Consider the following 17,245-nt stretch of genomic DNA (forward strand, 5'->3'; position numbering starts at 1 on the left):
TGGTAAATGGCTACATTAAAATAATACGAAATAAATATATTTAATTTTTAATCTAAATTTACATTTTTTATTTAACACAAAAGAACATTTGATATTCATCAAATAAGAATGGTTACTCAAAACTTAATAATTTGACTTTTAAAGGTTAATTAATTGTATCTTTTTGAAAGGTAAGTATTAAAAAAAAACTTTTTGTAAGTAAATGATGTAATCAATCTCATTTAAAATTCAAAATGTTAATAACTAATAATTATAAAAATACATATAATTTATGATTATTTTCTATTTAAATATGCTAAAATATTTTACAATTACTTTTAAACAAATATAATCCGAACGTAAAATACTTTGTTAAAATTTCGAATAGTTTTTAACTAAACGTTGTAAAGTATACAAAAATATTTGAAGGATCAACTTTAATGTCCAATTCAATTTAAATTCTATGATAATTGATTATAAAATTTGAATTGAATTATCTCAATATTCTTTATGAATAGTATTTATTTGTTATACAACATGCTCCTCCTAAATGTATGACCGATAATATAGCATCATTTTATGTAGGAAGAATACGGGAATGAAAATCAAATTACATCATAAAGGATACTAATGTAGAACTCTATGCGTTGGTGTTTCAGGGATAATTGAACGAATATATCAAGTTGAATATGTGTAAGGGATTCGATGGAGAAGCGGATACTGGAGGAAGTCTTGACGTTTTTCGGAATGAGCTCGTAAAAAGAAATTGCCAGAAAACCAAAATGAATGATCTCGGCAATCAATTGGCTTTTACTAAGAACCAATAATGAATAACGAAAGTCTAGTGCCGTTGTTGGACACGTGCCCACAAAACTTGTGTAGGCTATTTTGTAATAGATCGATTTTTCGGTACATTGATTAGATGTATACGCAAAATTCCATTTAATATCAATGAGTAGTAACTAATAACCAATAAACGTTTTCGCAAATCATCGTTTGTAAAAATTCAAAATAGATACTAGAATTTATGCCAATTTAAAATTCTCTTAGTTTATTTTTGGTGATACGTATATTAGTAAGAAATGTTCTTCTGATCCAAAATTTTGTTTTAAATTCCGAAATATACTTTTTTCTGAAAAAAAAAATTAAACGTGAAACTAGAAATGTATTGGTACCTAATGAATTTTAAATATTTTTTTGGTACGATTGTTACAAAATATTAATTACCTATTTCTATTAGATTGTTAAAAACTTTGTCTCTAAAGTTAATGAAATTTTAATGTTTGTTAGTTATCTTAAAATTGTATTTAAAGGAAAATCTATATGATGAAAAATCTTAAACACACGTGGTTTGAATCACTCAGAATCAGTTACAAAATTCAATTATTTATCAAAGTTTTTACTCAAAATTGAACGTCCGCAATACAAATGGCTAATGTAACCACAATTGCTTCAGTTTTCCTTCCATATACTACATAAGTACATTTTTAATATTTTCATAGCAGTAAATTGTAATTAATAATACTGCAATAATGTTTAGTACAAAAAATTATCCGATAAACAAATAATTATAATGACAATCAGAATCGTGTATTTGCATATGGCATACCACATACATTTTCTTTTATATTTGGTACACCTATTACGTATTACATCATATCATTATATTATGTTTGTACTTACTAATAATTTATTTTGACTTTTGATTGTTTGAATGTAAGATCCTGGTTTATCTTTGAAAATAGTGAAGGGTGTACGCATAACAGTGTGATAATAAAGAAACGAATATATTTTAGGCTAATGGTTCCAATGGATGTAGGTCAACGGTCAGTAAAGCGTCAGGATGTTGCTCTAACACCCTTTCTTTTCGACAAACGGTTTACACCAGAACGTACTTTAGGTCGTCGTTATCTCGGCAACAAAACCTGAAACCTCATTTGTCGTCCTGCGTATAATACAAAATGTTACACACACCATAATGTTTAAAGATAAAGAGCGGCATTATTAAAGATACACAGTGAACTGCGCTGCTTGGCATACGGGATTAAGTTTTGTAGTAAAAAAAAAAACGAAATACTAACATGCGTAACCGTTTATTTTCATAAGAACTAAGAACATTATAATCATTAACAGAAATCATAAAAAAAATGATTTACTTAAATGTACTAACTATGTACCTTAAATTGTATTAAATATTATAAATTACGATCAATAAAAAAATAATAATAATTACTTGTTCTATGTTTATGGTTATATTAATATGTAGTAAGTAAAATATGTCTCATTAGTAAATCACATTGTTTTCATAATCATTTGAATATTTGAATTAAACTTAAAACACAATTTATTTTATTTAAAATTAGTTTATACAACTGAATTCAATATTTATTTTTGATTTTTAATAAATACCTAAAAAATAGCTATTAATGGACAATAGTAACAATTTTTTCTCAATTAAGTGAAATAAGATTCGGCTTCGTGTTTCAGACAAACTATAAATATATACAAGGTTCTACAAAATATGAGTATTGATGTATAGTCACCTATAATTAACTAATCAAGTATAATCTCTGTTCTTATCAATATTAATTTATTTTTTTCATCTGTGAATATTGTTTCCGTTATATTCTGTATGTGTATTGTGTATAATATATATATATATATATTATATTCAAGTTTCGCTTTTGAAATTGAAATATTAGTTTATCCAATATTTCAAAAATGTTAAATATGCAAAGAAGTAATTATAACTATATAAATACATTGAGTATGCTATGTTTGGCATGTTATAAGAAATATAAAACAATTTATATTTTAAAATATTTACGATTTATTAAAATTAATAATCAGGTAACTACAACTATATTGAATATAATACATATATTATATGATTATAAAATATTAAATAACGATAAATTTTTTTCAATCATTTGTATTACTTTAGAAAAAAAAATGTAAACAAATTTACTAAACTAAGTACTAGGTCTTAATGAATTAAAACACATTATTATTAAAATAATAGTATAAAATTTGTATAAATAACAATAGTATTTATAAAAACTAAAGAAAAAACAAGTGAAATACAGGAATGTATAAGTCGTTCAATTTAAAACGGATAGTAAATCATTGCAAACCAGAAAAAATTGCTTAACCTAGATTTACTAGGATACATAGATATTTTTGAGATTGTCAGTGATCATAAAAAAATATGATAAAAATATTGTTTGGTTTACTCTACTATACAAGCATAAAATATGATCTTTATAGTAGACAAATATTTTCTCTGCTGATGACGGTTATAATTATATTAAATTGTGAAAAATAATTGAACTTTAAGTGAATAACCAAATTCTAGATATTGTCTTAACTCGAACAATTTTAAATTTCTATTACATCTTTGAATATTAACTGAATTTTCAGTGATTTTATATTAATTTCATTATTAGAAATAATATTACTATACAAAACCTAGCTAAGATTTATATACGAGTACTTATTATGCCTTATTATATTATAATAGGCGAGATACCAAAGCTTACACATAAGACCGAGAAGTCATTCGTTGTAAATTGCCAACAATTTTATTTTTTTACGTTTCTCTTTAAATCAAATCCTATTTTTTCCGAATTTACCAGCATGCGTACAATCGTAATTGTTTTTATGACCGTCAATAAATGACCATTAATTGTTTGAAAATAACTACAGCTTACCCATAATCGGTACTCGAATGCATTTCCGGTGTTATTTTCGAATCCACGGTCAAATCTGACGACGTTACCATCAGTTATAGGTGGCTATAATAATTATTATGATATCAACAACAAACGCACGTGAATCGTAAAAGCAATTTATGACCGCTATTCGCGGGGGATCGTCTACGGGTCGTCAGCGTCGCGCTGCACACCCAAACGCATTTTGAACGATACTGAACGTCGTACGGCCACAACACGGAAACGACGAGGCGTGCTTCTTGGGAAAACGGCCGCTTTCAGCGCTCACGCGGTTTGAGCGTATGTGGCTGAGGCTGTTACGTAACAAATGAGAGCACATGTGAACTAGACCATGTTATCCAACCCCAATCTAACATATATTTCCATATCTGATTTGATCGGAATTATTATTGCATCTCTTCTACCCCCCCCCCCCCATTTGACAACTGTAATAAATTACTCGCCAATACATACGGCCGTGGTACACGTATATACTATACCGCCTACTCCATCTCCACGCACAGTCGTCTACTACTGCTGTAATCAAACCCAGATTTATGCAAGTGCAATGGGCGCACGTGCACTTTAAACGGCCGCCTAAAATGTAGGGCCCCTACGTTTTGCGCAATTTTTTTTAGTATTTTTTTATACAATAAATTTTAAAAAAATTATAATTTTTGAAAATATTTCAGTTTTGTTTTCCTTAATTATGTTGATATCTTTTCCCCCATCACCATATTAGAGGACAACTTGAAAAAATTCTGATAATTTATAGATACACTATTATATATTGTATGGTGTATAACGTGTATAATTGGGCCCAAACTAACTTGTGCTTTTGGCCCCAATTAATGCAATAAACGCTCTCTGTAATTTGCCTACACTCTGTGTAATGTTTTATTACCATTTAAATGACAATATACTATTGACAGTACGTTATACCTTTATTACACTATTCTAAAACTTTGTAAGACGTATACTTAAGTATAGGAATAGTAACTAGCTATATTTGTGTACGGGATCTAGAATGAAAATATCTACAAGGAAGGGAATATTGATTTAAAACGTATACAGGTATCGCACAAATACTCGTATTCCTGTAATACAAATTCACGGATAAACTATTAAATTATTGAACTATCGTGAATTCGTTTAAAAAAAAATAGTGTGTTTGATGTGGATGTGGTCAAGGCCTTTTTAACCCCTCCCTCGTCCGAATCAGTCACTGTTGTTGTACCACAATATATTATGTTATTAAATTATTATCACAAACGTTTTGCCCGATGGTACACATTGAGACTGCACGTCTTTAAATATTTATCATTATTATATTGTTTTATTTATACGTACCCACATAATTTACGTGTTGGGTCATACATTAACGATATTTATATTTTATAAACGATGACTAAATTAAAATATTTATATATTGTCTTCGTATCAATAACATTTTAAATTCTGTACATTTCTAATAACCAACTTATTATTAAACATGTAATTCAATTCCCTTTTGTTGTTGTTATAATACGGTAACTATATTTTATATAACAAGTTATTTTTTTTATGCTTTATAGTTGTTTATACATCGAAAATGCATATTATATTATTACAGAATATCATATTAGAATTTTCGTTGGTTACTCCGGCCTTTCTAGGTACAAAAATCATGAATTTTATTTATACGCATTATATACAATAAGCCCATAATTATATTATGATTTTAAAAATATAACAATCTCTGTATCCTCAGTAATGATATAATTATAAATTACCCGTGTACATTGTATATGTAAACCTAACTTATTAGATGTATTTAGATTGTAAATATAGATATAGAATTATGTGCTGCGAAATTGAATATTTTGAAAGCAAAAATATCGCAATACAAAACATTTGCTCGATTTTATATATAAAAAAAAAAATAATTAATTGTTTCGGCGAGCTTTTGAATCTGAGTGGACTGTGATTTTTTTTCTTTTTTTCTTTAGTTCATTAATTTCCCGTTGATTTTAACTGTTGGCCCTAACAGAACCGCGGGTGTACTGACCGGGTTTGCGATTTGTGCCCGTATTTATAGGCACGGTCTCGCCTATCATCGCGTCGGTAACGCCTGACAACGGTAGGAAAAAACTCAACACAGCACTGCACCGATACGTCTGGCGGCGCTGGAGAAAGTCCAGAGTCACGTCGATACCCACGCGGAATAGCACATTTATGCTGAGGAAAACCCAACACCGCCCGGAGGCACCTGGCGTCGTTCACTGTCAGTCGTTTTAGTCTGTTTTAACTCGTCCCGAGACTTGTCATAGTTACGCTTATAACGACATTACAATATAACAATCGTTTATCGTTATTACCGAAATGTGCGTGTACGGTCACCGAGAATAGATCTACTAGACAAGTCTGCGATGTGCGTGAAGTTGCGTCCTCCCCCCTCCCCAGGAACTTCAAACCTCTTTAGAAAAATTGCTACTTATTTGCTAGAATTTGCTATGGAGTTTATAAAATTTGCATGGTTTCGGTTTTCCCAGAAAATTTTTTTTTACTTGCGAGGGCCAACTTCACTGTAGGCCCCCCACCCCTCAACTTTAACGCAGGACCTTTAAACCTCTTTATAGAAAAATTGATCTTATTTTCTAGAATCTGCAAATTCCAGTGCCTTACTGTAATAACCGGTGCATACCAACGGTCAGACCCGCGATCCAAACGCCGCGTACGATACCGTCCGCACAGCCGGCAGAAGGTTAGTGTAGACCGATTATACGCCACCCGTGCCGGTGCGGCGTTCATTCGAGACACGATAAGCATGCTGCGATTATTATGATTGACCGTGTTCGGAAAGCTCATGCATTATGCAGAGAATATTGGCCGAGCGCCGAGATAACATGTAATAGATAGTTATGCTAATACCTGAACAACGATAAAGAATTACGGAGTGGCAAATGCAGCGTTAACACATAAAAAAACAAATTATTCGCGAGAACGCGAATATTTACAAATGGAACCTCAAGCTGAACATATAACTTCTCAATACGGCAAACTCAGTATAGATGTCCAATATACTAATGAATGTAGTGATCCTGTGAGTGTTGCGAAAAACTCAAACCGCATGAATAAATACGATAAACACAAAAATATTATTAAAAATCTATAAAATATCTTCTCATAAATAAAGCCACTCTACCAATCTGTATTTGGGCAGTATTAAATAACTCGCTAATAAATATATTTTTTAAGAATTTCTAAGATGTAAATCGACTCTCGACATCCTCAATATTTTATGAAGATCTTTTTAGGACTACATCTTTGAAAAGATGGAAAAATAAAAATACAATTATAACTTTACTGTATTACAAATATGCTATTATCTTTTTCATACAAAACTTAAAAATTTATTGTATTTAGTAATTTAGAAATATGATTAAAATATTATTTTAGTAATATAAATGTTTTTGAAATGTCCACACTTTTGAGTTATTTTCATGCTATTGTTATACAATATGTTGCGATGATACATTTAACAATATAAACAACCCGTAACCTAGTAACCTAGTGCATCTATGGCTTTATACCGCTATACTTCTAATATACATACGAGCAATTCGAATTAGTCTTTTTTCTACGCCCCGTCCAATCGCAGTGGTTATTCTGACTCCGTGACGCTAAAAACCTAAACATATTATTTATGGATAATTTTTTTACGCGGAGAAGAGAAATTAGATTTTTATATTAAAATATATACGAACATTTCGTGTATTCTTTAATAGTTATATAAACAAATAATAATGGAAGTACGTACACTATACTGAGACATTTTTAGTTTTTTTAACATTGTAAATAGGTAATCGTTAATTGATCGACGATTAATTTTCAATTTAATAAAATTGAATACTGAAAATCTATTAACTATTTTAAAATCGAGATGAATATTACTCAAATTTAATCAAACGGGAAATAATTTGTTCATACCATGACATAGAATAGCTGTAAGGTAAATGAAATATGTATATATAAATAATAGAACAGTTAATAAAATATACACTGAAGGATAAACCTTTAGTAGTATCCTGTATGCAAATAAAATTATTTTCACGATTGCGAAATAATCATCTCCAAGTTGACGTTTAATGTTGTGTATTCTAAATCACTGCTATAATTTACATATCAAATAAAATGTATATTTTGTTGGAAATGTATTTAAATTAAAATCCAACAACAACTTATACTATTGCATATTTATACTAGTGTATATGTCACAAGTAGATTGTAAGTGCACTCGTGATAAGTATAAATCAACTTATAATATAATATATGAATTAATGAAACTAAAATATTATAACGCAGTATCATTTACATTCTAAATAAAAGAATATACGCACAATAAGCTATACCAAATCCACTGTTTTTCTATGTCAATCCAATCTGTATACATATACAAAACAAAACTTTACGAATATAAAATATTTTAATTACTTTTTCATACCCGATAAGTTGGTACCGAGAAATTATGTTAGGGCTATAAAACTTTCATGAACAAATTGCTAGGAATTTTGCCAAACTTTTCTTTGCTATTTTTGAAATTTTCTAGTATCTCGTCCAAGTTAGATCAAAGTACAAATATTATGCTGCTGCTAAGTCATTTTCCATTTTTCCGATTTCTCGAAAAACCAATTAGTGTAATTAGTCATCAGTAAATAAATTACAAAATTTAGGAAATTCCTTTCATTTCTTTGAATTAATTGGACAGTACATCGATGATATTTTACGTTAGCGTCGGCGTATTTGTATTTTGATTTAACTTGAATGACATATCTTGCAAGTACCTAATTTTATACCGTAATTTTTCATGTATACGAATGCAGTTTACTTACCTACCTATATTTATTGTTAGTGTTTATTATTTGTTAAGTACAACAAATACAATATTATTATGAATTCAAATATTTATAAAATGTACGATTGTACCTTTTTGAATTTCTTTAAGTTACACGACAAAAAAGTCAAATAAAAATAACATAACAAAATATATTATTTTGCTACAAATTGGTTTAAAACATTTACCTTAATTAATTTAATTGACTTAAAATACAAAAAAATCTTTTTTTTTTACATTAGTTGATTGTTGAATTCCATTTTAACTCATCTGATAATAAAAACATGCCTAATGACAAGTTACATTCGAAATATGTTATATAATAAAATTTTTGAATAATTAATTTTCCAAACTAATAATTGAAGACGTCTAGAAAAGCTTTAAGAATAAAAATGTTTCTTGAAGAAGCTAGTTCCTATTGGCAAAACAAGGTTGAAAGGAATAAGAAAATAATTATTGGATGGTTTTTTATGGTGATAACTAATAATAAAGTTGTATATTATGTGTTCATTGTAAATATCATAAATAATCAATATTATGTAATAACGAACAGACGTAACAATGAGAAACAAATGTTTAAAGGTCTAAATAATACTCTTTTAGCAACGAACAAAAATATAATAAAATTAATAAATGATTATAAAATAAACGATATGAGCTTTTATAAATAAATATATATATATATGAAAACTATATTTATTTCGTCGATAGATACAATTAAAATTGATACCTGTGTATGTTTCGATTAAAACATTTCATAAAAGTCCCCATATGCTTATAGAATATTTGACGACAATCAGATATTAATATTTAAGAAATTCAAAAATATTATCTTTCTTTTTTGAAAACAAAACATATTTATCAATTGATCTATTTTTTATGAGTTTTCAATTTTCAATTATTTTAATATAAGTATATAATAGTTCTTGTGTAACTTATGTGGTAAATCGTTATTGATGGAATAGTATTGGTAAAAAGCTTAGCTACATTTCAAGAATGAAGGTAACACTAAAAGATAAATTCGGTTTACTAACCGTAAAATATAAGCAGATCAATTTGTACATTGATCCTAAAATACATTTAATTATATGTTAAGAGCAACGTTTCCGTACTCCATAAGCCATTTACAATATACAAATAATACAAGCTTAGTTAAATTACGATATTTAAATAAGCTCGAGGAGACAATTTTCAGAAAAAAACAATTTTAAATAAAATTAACTCATTAAATAAATAATATTATTAAAATGCTTTAGTTCACATTTAAACTGAAATATCCATTTTTGAAGAATCACATCTCATCATAACTTTTATAATCAATAAGTGTTATTGGCAATATGTAATGCAAATTATAATTTTTCATTATTTTGAATTTTGATGAATCAGATGGTTAGTTTATTTCAAAAAATATACGAAAACTTAACCATACTTATATAATTATATGGATACTATTATTATCAATATAAACGCAGTTATTAATAATTAATTTTTAATACAAACATACAAATACAATTTATTAACTTATTTTTCGTATCTATCAAATTACATCTTAACATTATTTTAACACTATATATAGGATTCAAGGGCAGATACAGTGGTCCTAAACGGGGGAGGGGGAAATTTGTTAGTTATCAACTAAAAAAAGGTCATCAATCATCATATATTTAAAAAATAAACTTAATTGGAAGGTATGATACTTTTTTTGTAAACGGGGGGGGGCAATTGCCCCCATTGTCCCCCCACCTTGTATCCGCCCTTGATAGGATTTCACACTAAACAGTGGTTATATAAGAAGAAAATATTAGTTGAAAATATTTGCAGAGCGCAATCTTTACAATATATAATAATATGCGCGACGAAAGTTGTACATACTATTCACTAGATTTCGCTATCTATAGTGCCTCTAAAAAAATATCAATTCCCTCTCGATTAATTATTTACAGTGGTCTTTTTTCATATTGCGTGTTTCAAATGGCAAAAATATATGACGTTTTTAAAATATTAACGATTACATATTAGCTATTAGTAGTATAATATAGACGAACACTAAATCTACCTTATTTATAATACAGAGCTCAACTTTACATGCAATCCTATAAAACTTCAACGATGTCACAATAAAAAAATCATTATTTTTCAATGGTTGTCAAAGACAACCAACGAAAATTAACGGGAAAAATCCTTTCAACAGCATAAAATCAATATATAAAACACTAAATATTAACTTAAAAGAATAAAAAAGAAATACATTATGGAACACATGCCTCTGTTTCATTATTTATAAATCATTCGTGAAAACTTAATGAATAAACTCGCTCTATTAGACAGTTATATAATATACTATCATGTTTTCAAATATATATCAAATTACTATTCATTATTTGATATGTAATACATACAAAAAAATAGTGAAAAATACTTGAAAACACAACTCCCTCGAGAGTAACAAATCAATTACTCCGTTACTTACTAAAATTACCAAAACAAATCATAAGCACTAATGCGATTAGCTGAACTAACCAATTTTATATGCCTACTCTTTTTTTTTTTTTGAGAAATATATGCTAATGAAATATGATGTAATATGAAGGATACGAGGGAAAAATGGTATTAGTCCATTAATATTTCGGAGTTGGACTTCAAACTTTTTCCCCCGAAACCACATAGACTATAATCTTTCTTCGGCAGTCTCTATATCTAATCCTTTCATTTAATAACAGCGAATTGAAAGATTTTTTTCACTCAATGGATTTCAGCAGTCAATATTACTCCTAATCTCTGGTATCGAATCAAACCATAAAATCAAATGGACTACTACTGTTTTTCCACTGTATCCTTCATATAATATTGTTTTTAGTATAACTTTATATTTGAGATAAAATATAAAACCATAATGTTCATACTTGAACAATACATTTAAATAGAGTGGAGTTGATTTAATAAATATACGCAACGGTAAGCACTAAACATTTTGCATTAACAAAATGTTTCTACTGTATATAATTATTTGGTTTTGATATAAACTTTCATCATCACTACGTTGCGATTTTAAAACTATGATGACCTAAAGGAGTGTTATATTGGCAATTTGATTATCGTGTACTATTTTTTTTCCAATATTTCGTGACAATGATATTTTTTCCTATTTTATTTGTTTTTCAAATGTAAAATTATAATTACATTTTTACATGCACACACGATAAATGTATTTAAGCTTGCACACATTTAAGAAATGCCTACCAGTGAAAAGTTTCTGTGTAAAAACAAGTTAAATACTAACTATAACTAACCACTAATTACCTGCTACTTGAATACGCTAAGCAACCATGTCGCTCTAGCTTAAAAAAAAAAACATTGTACACCTGACACGAAACCTACTTAAACTATGTTTTCACCGACCTAGTTTATTAGTATAACATATATTATTATGAAGAAAAACCATTTTAGGAACACATTATATACGTTGATCATTATAATAAATAGATAACAATACTTGTTGGTCGAAATTCATAACAAACTAATGATTAAAAATTAAAATATATCGAATTTTCGTGACTCATGCTACTGGGCAGTTACTGAATAACCAGAAAAATAAAGTGTTTTTAATAACAGTTATTTTTCCTGCGTTGACACAATTTTAACTCATCGGCCATCATTGAGCTTTTCATAATACATACATACAAAACAATAGGTTTTTTTAGTATAATGTTTGTCATCGTTGCAATAATGAGTGCCTTTATTTTAATTATATTGATTTCACTTGTTATAGTATAAACACTATAAATCATATACAGTTTAAAGACAATATTTATTAAATAATTATTTTAAGGTCCAACTTTAATGCAGAGAATTTGTTTTATTTCTTAAAATTATTCTTCAATTTTTAATGTTTTACTATAGTAAAAACAAAAGTTTGAGAATATTTTTCTTTTTTTATATCAAATACTTGATTAATATGATACAAATAATATCGAAGAACAAATTTAAAAATACTTAAATAGTAAAAACAAATTAAAAAATAAAGCACACTAAGACACTAGGCTTAAAATAAAAAATGTTTAACTAAAAATAATAAAGAAAAAAATTAATATTTTAAGTATTCCACATTTTTAACTATTTAAAATCTGAAATATTTAATAGAAAATAGGCACATTTGTTTAAATATGTGTTAGCATTAAATTAAATTAATGTTTATATTCTTAATAATTATTCACTAAAAATATTTAAAAATATGTTTTTTATTATATGCATAAACTATAGTTACATTTTTATATTTTTGTAAAATATAATTATTATGCTACAATCATAAATATAATAAATATAAATGTATAATACATTGTAACATTAAATATATTAATAAAATAAAATATACTAATCATACTATTAAAAAAGTTTAAGAAAAAGATAAAAAATATAACCTATCACTTAATTATGTATATTTTTCTTATATACATAAAATGGGACTCACGACGATATTTGATGGTATAAATGTACAACTCAATTAGATATTGTAGACAATCGACTTTAAGATACTTATTTTTGAAAATGTCTACACTAAAATATTATATGTAAATTTAATAATAAATAATTTATCAGATAGGATTATATAAAGGGATTATACAATATTCATTATACATAAATTTAGATTTAGTCTACCAGAAAGCTTTACCTAGTACATCGCTCGTGATATTATTATAACTCGACAATTATTTAATGTACAAACAGTTTGTTTAATACTGAAAATGAATATTAATTATTAAACCAGTATCCACATATTTTGATAATTTTCAATAAATATAATTTTATACATAATATTTGTACAATTCATAGACACACACACACACACATTTATTTAAATATATATATATATACATTAAAATTATATTTTAGAAATTCTAATTTAAATTCTACAAGATATTTAAATAATACACATCTTGTATATTCAATACAACTAATTAATACAATTATAGCCATCGTATTAACTTATTCACTAGACATATTTGACAGATAATAAAATAAATAATGTAGTTTTCGTACACTTCAAATAACTCACTTTTATGATATTATGTCTGTTAAACAGGACTAACACGTGTCACATATGTTTGTTAAATATTATCATTAAATCCGTATAAAATATTATTTAAACAAGAAAACTAGAGCGCAATAACAAGATGTCTATCTTAAGAAAACTATTAAAAACAATTGAACAATTTAACAACAAGAATGAATAAAACTAACGAACACAGCTCTATTATATTAGATTAGACTTTTTCTAATTATAAAACTGTATGCATCTATTAAATGTTATTACACTTTTATTTGTATAAATAATTCAATGTCATTTAACTTTTATTTTGTTTATTAAGATAACAATAGTGAAACCGAAGGGAATGTAAGGTACATATTAAAAATTAAATATTTAATCTTTTAAGTTTAGATTTATTTTAATGGACCGTATACTTAAATTATTATTATTAAAATAAAATTAAAAGTGCTTCGTGATAAATCATTTGAATGACCCAATTCAGCTTATGTACCTCACTTACAATATTAAATTTAATAGATCATTATTTCCAATAGATAATGAGATTAAGACCTAAATATTATAGTGAAATAATATTTTATCCAATACTAAAATTAATTAAACTTTAATAATATGAGGCCTTATAAAAGTATATTCAAAAAAAATAATAAGTAAGTAATTTTTTAAACGCAAATACGTATTCGATTTGTTGTGGTCATTTTGGTAATAGTTAATTACTGTTTTCTATTAAATTGTATGAAGGCATTATACTAGACTAAAGGGTGTATTTTATAATTTTATATAAGCGCCAATGATATAAAAATGTATATTATTTGTGCCAAAAAAAGCGTAACATAAATGTCATTATAAAATTGTGTATAATATATGACCTCAAAGAACTTTAATTTTTTACAATTATAAAACCAAATTATTGTTTTTAATAAATTAAAAAAAAATAAATAAAAATTTAATTGAACTAAACAAAGTCATTCTCATACATATACTCAAGACTCAACCAAATTAAACAGTAGGTCATTTTTAAAACAATTAAAAATATAAACAATCGACTAATTTGATTACTTCAATTTAATACCGATTTTTAAAAAAAAATCATATTTTTTACTATTTTATATCATAATAATAATTGTGTATATATTTTTAACGACAGTATACACAAATAAATTTAATTTTAAACAAATTGTTAATTATTTATAACTCAAAATACCTTAAATTAAAAAAATACTGATTGTTAGTTCGTTAAAATGCTCGTAAAAATATTCTACCTTATGATTAAATACTAAAAATGTGTAATGTCGTTTAAAATAAGTAAAATATTAGAAACATAATTGTTATAACAATAAGTAAACAACGTTAATATTTAAAGTAAAACATAATACGTGTATTTACTTTTAAATGAATAACATCGTATAGGTAATAATTATTTATATTATATAGATGCTATTATTACTATATTACTTTTATAATTCGAAATTTAGGTAAAAAATAAAAATATAGTCATTATTTTAATTTTTAGTACAAAATATATTCAACATGGTTTATGATGTTGAAAATGTATAAATCAATAAGATGCATAATTCTATAATAATGATATAGTAAAATATACAATTTATTTTTTTTCAAATCGTGATCTAATATATTTATTTGACAAAATTTTATTTTGCATCGAAATAAATATTACAGTATTTATTTGATATAATTTTCGACCATTAAACTATGAGTTTAATCATAATAAGCTAAATTGACTCGGCGTAATACACTAACTACACTAATCTAATATTTTAAAGCTGGCGCGCTGAATAGGCAATTTTGCTACTTATGTGAATATATTATGTAACAAGTAAATATTAATTTATTTAGTTATTATAGAAATGCGGAACAATCCCTTTGTATACATTATAAAATACACAAAATAATACTTAAAGACACACAAAATAATTTTAAAATAATGCAGTTAACAATTAACAAAAGATAAAATTTAATTAAAAACACGAATATAATAATTATTACTATATATTATTATTTTAAAGTAAATACAGTATTTAGGAAAATCATTATTTATTACATAATATAATAGAATATAACTAATCAAAAATAATAATTTATGGTTTTAACCTGCATAAATAATAAACGTTTAAGTAGTTATTGGTCAAACTTAATTTTAAGATATTTGATAGTTAATATTTCAAATTAAATTTAACACGTGTTCCGTTAAACTAATTAAAATGTATTAAACTAATATATGTATTTGTAAATTAAAATTATATTTCATCTACAAAATCAAACTAAATTTTTATAAAAAAAAATATTAATATAAATATAATTCCCATTTTATTTGTATAACCAACATCACAATTTTTATCGTTAAAAATATCTTTTCCATATTAATGATCTGCACGGTATAATAATATAAAACCGACATTTCTTTTTTTTTCTAAAAACCGACCCATTATTATATATACAATAATACGCATAAGTAAACATACTCTGTTTTTTTTTTCAAATGAGGATTATTGTGAAAATGAAAAATTAACAAATACCCGAGCAACCCAAAACAAACACAAAAAGGTAAAATATATGTAAAAATCATACTTACTTAATTATAAAAACATTCATTCAAATAAATGTCTGAAATAGATCATTTATCTAATATAAAACGCTAAAATAATGTTGGAAAAATTAAATATTTAAACATACATTTTTATGTTTGATTAATAATCAGATAATCCTTGGTAAGATATTATTACTGACAAGCAATTGTATATAACAATTTAATCAAATATATTTTTTGCTATGTTATGTTCAAATACTCGTAACGATGTATTGGCAATACTATCATTACTTTCAGTAATATATTAATGTAATATTACAATAATTAATACTGAAGATGGTGGTCGTACGTTATTGAAACTATGATATATTATTCGTGAACCATAAGTGTTATTTTTATTGATTTTAAATTTTAAATTAATATATGGTATGCCTATTTATAAACTGTTTTATGTTATAAATTTAAATTGCTTATATTATTCCCCAAAGTGTTTACAACTAAAAATAGGACCATAAAATGTATATGAACTGAAATATATTTACTGTTAAAGTAATAATTTTTGATATCATCTTTCGATATCTTTATTAGATCATATTCTAAGAAATAAGGCAATCAATAAAAAGGAATATATATATATATTACAGCTTTTATATTAGATTAAGTTTTCTTTTCTTCTTTTTATTTTTATAAAAATGGTTTTGGAAATTGAAAAGAATAACCTATAAAATGATGGCCTTAGGTAAATTGTATTGTTCAAAACTACCAAGTAAAGTGCAATAAACAAAATATACCATGTTAATATTTAAGTTGAAAAATCATATTTTTTACAATTTTTATGTAAATACTTACTGAGTAACAGTGTAAAATATTATCAGTAATTAATAAATGGATACCTATAAAATTAATTTTCAAACAATTATTGTATTCTCTAAAAGACAAGATATATAGTGATTAGATTACACTATTAATTATATTTGTATATTCCCACCTATCAAATTACACATATCTCTATATCAACATTAAAACTCGCAAGACTTATCATAATAATTGTTGAACATTTAAACATAAATTAGTCTTTTAAATTGAGAATA

The 17,245-nt window shown here is 25.7% G+C and overlaps 1 protein-coding gene across 1 annotated transcript in view; it reads right to left on the minus strand.

The window, feature by feature from the left end:
- The window catches only part of LOC132930557 (uncharacterized), a 79,798-nt gene extending 75,894 nt beyond the window's left edge, over nucleotides 1–3,904 (minus strand). Inside the window, exon 1 of the mRNA XM_060996493.1 lies at nucleotides 3,690–3,904. The gene's annotated coding sequence lies outside the window, so the exon portion shown is untranslated. The remainder of the gene's footprint in view (nucleotides 1–3,689) is intronic.
- Between the last annotated feature and the right edge of the window lie 13,341 nt (nucleotides 3,905–17,245).

This window comes from Rhopalosiphum padi, chromosome 1, assembly GCF_020882245.1.
Source record: "Rhopalosiphum padi isolate XX-2018 chromosome 1, ASM2088224v1, whole genome shotgun sequence".
Taxonomy (NCBI): Eukaryota; Metazoa; Arthropoda; class Insecta; order Hemiptera; family Aphididae; genus Rhopalosiphum; species Rhopalosiphum padi.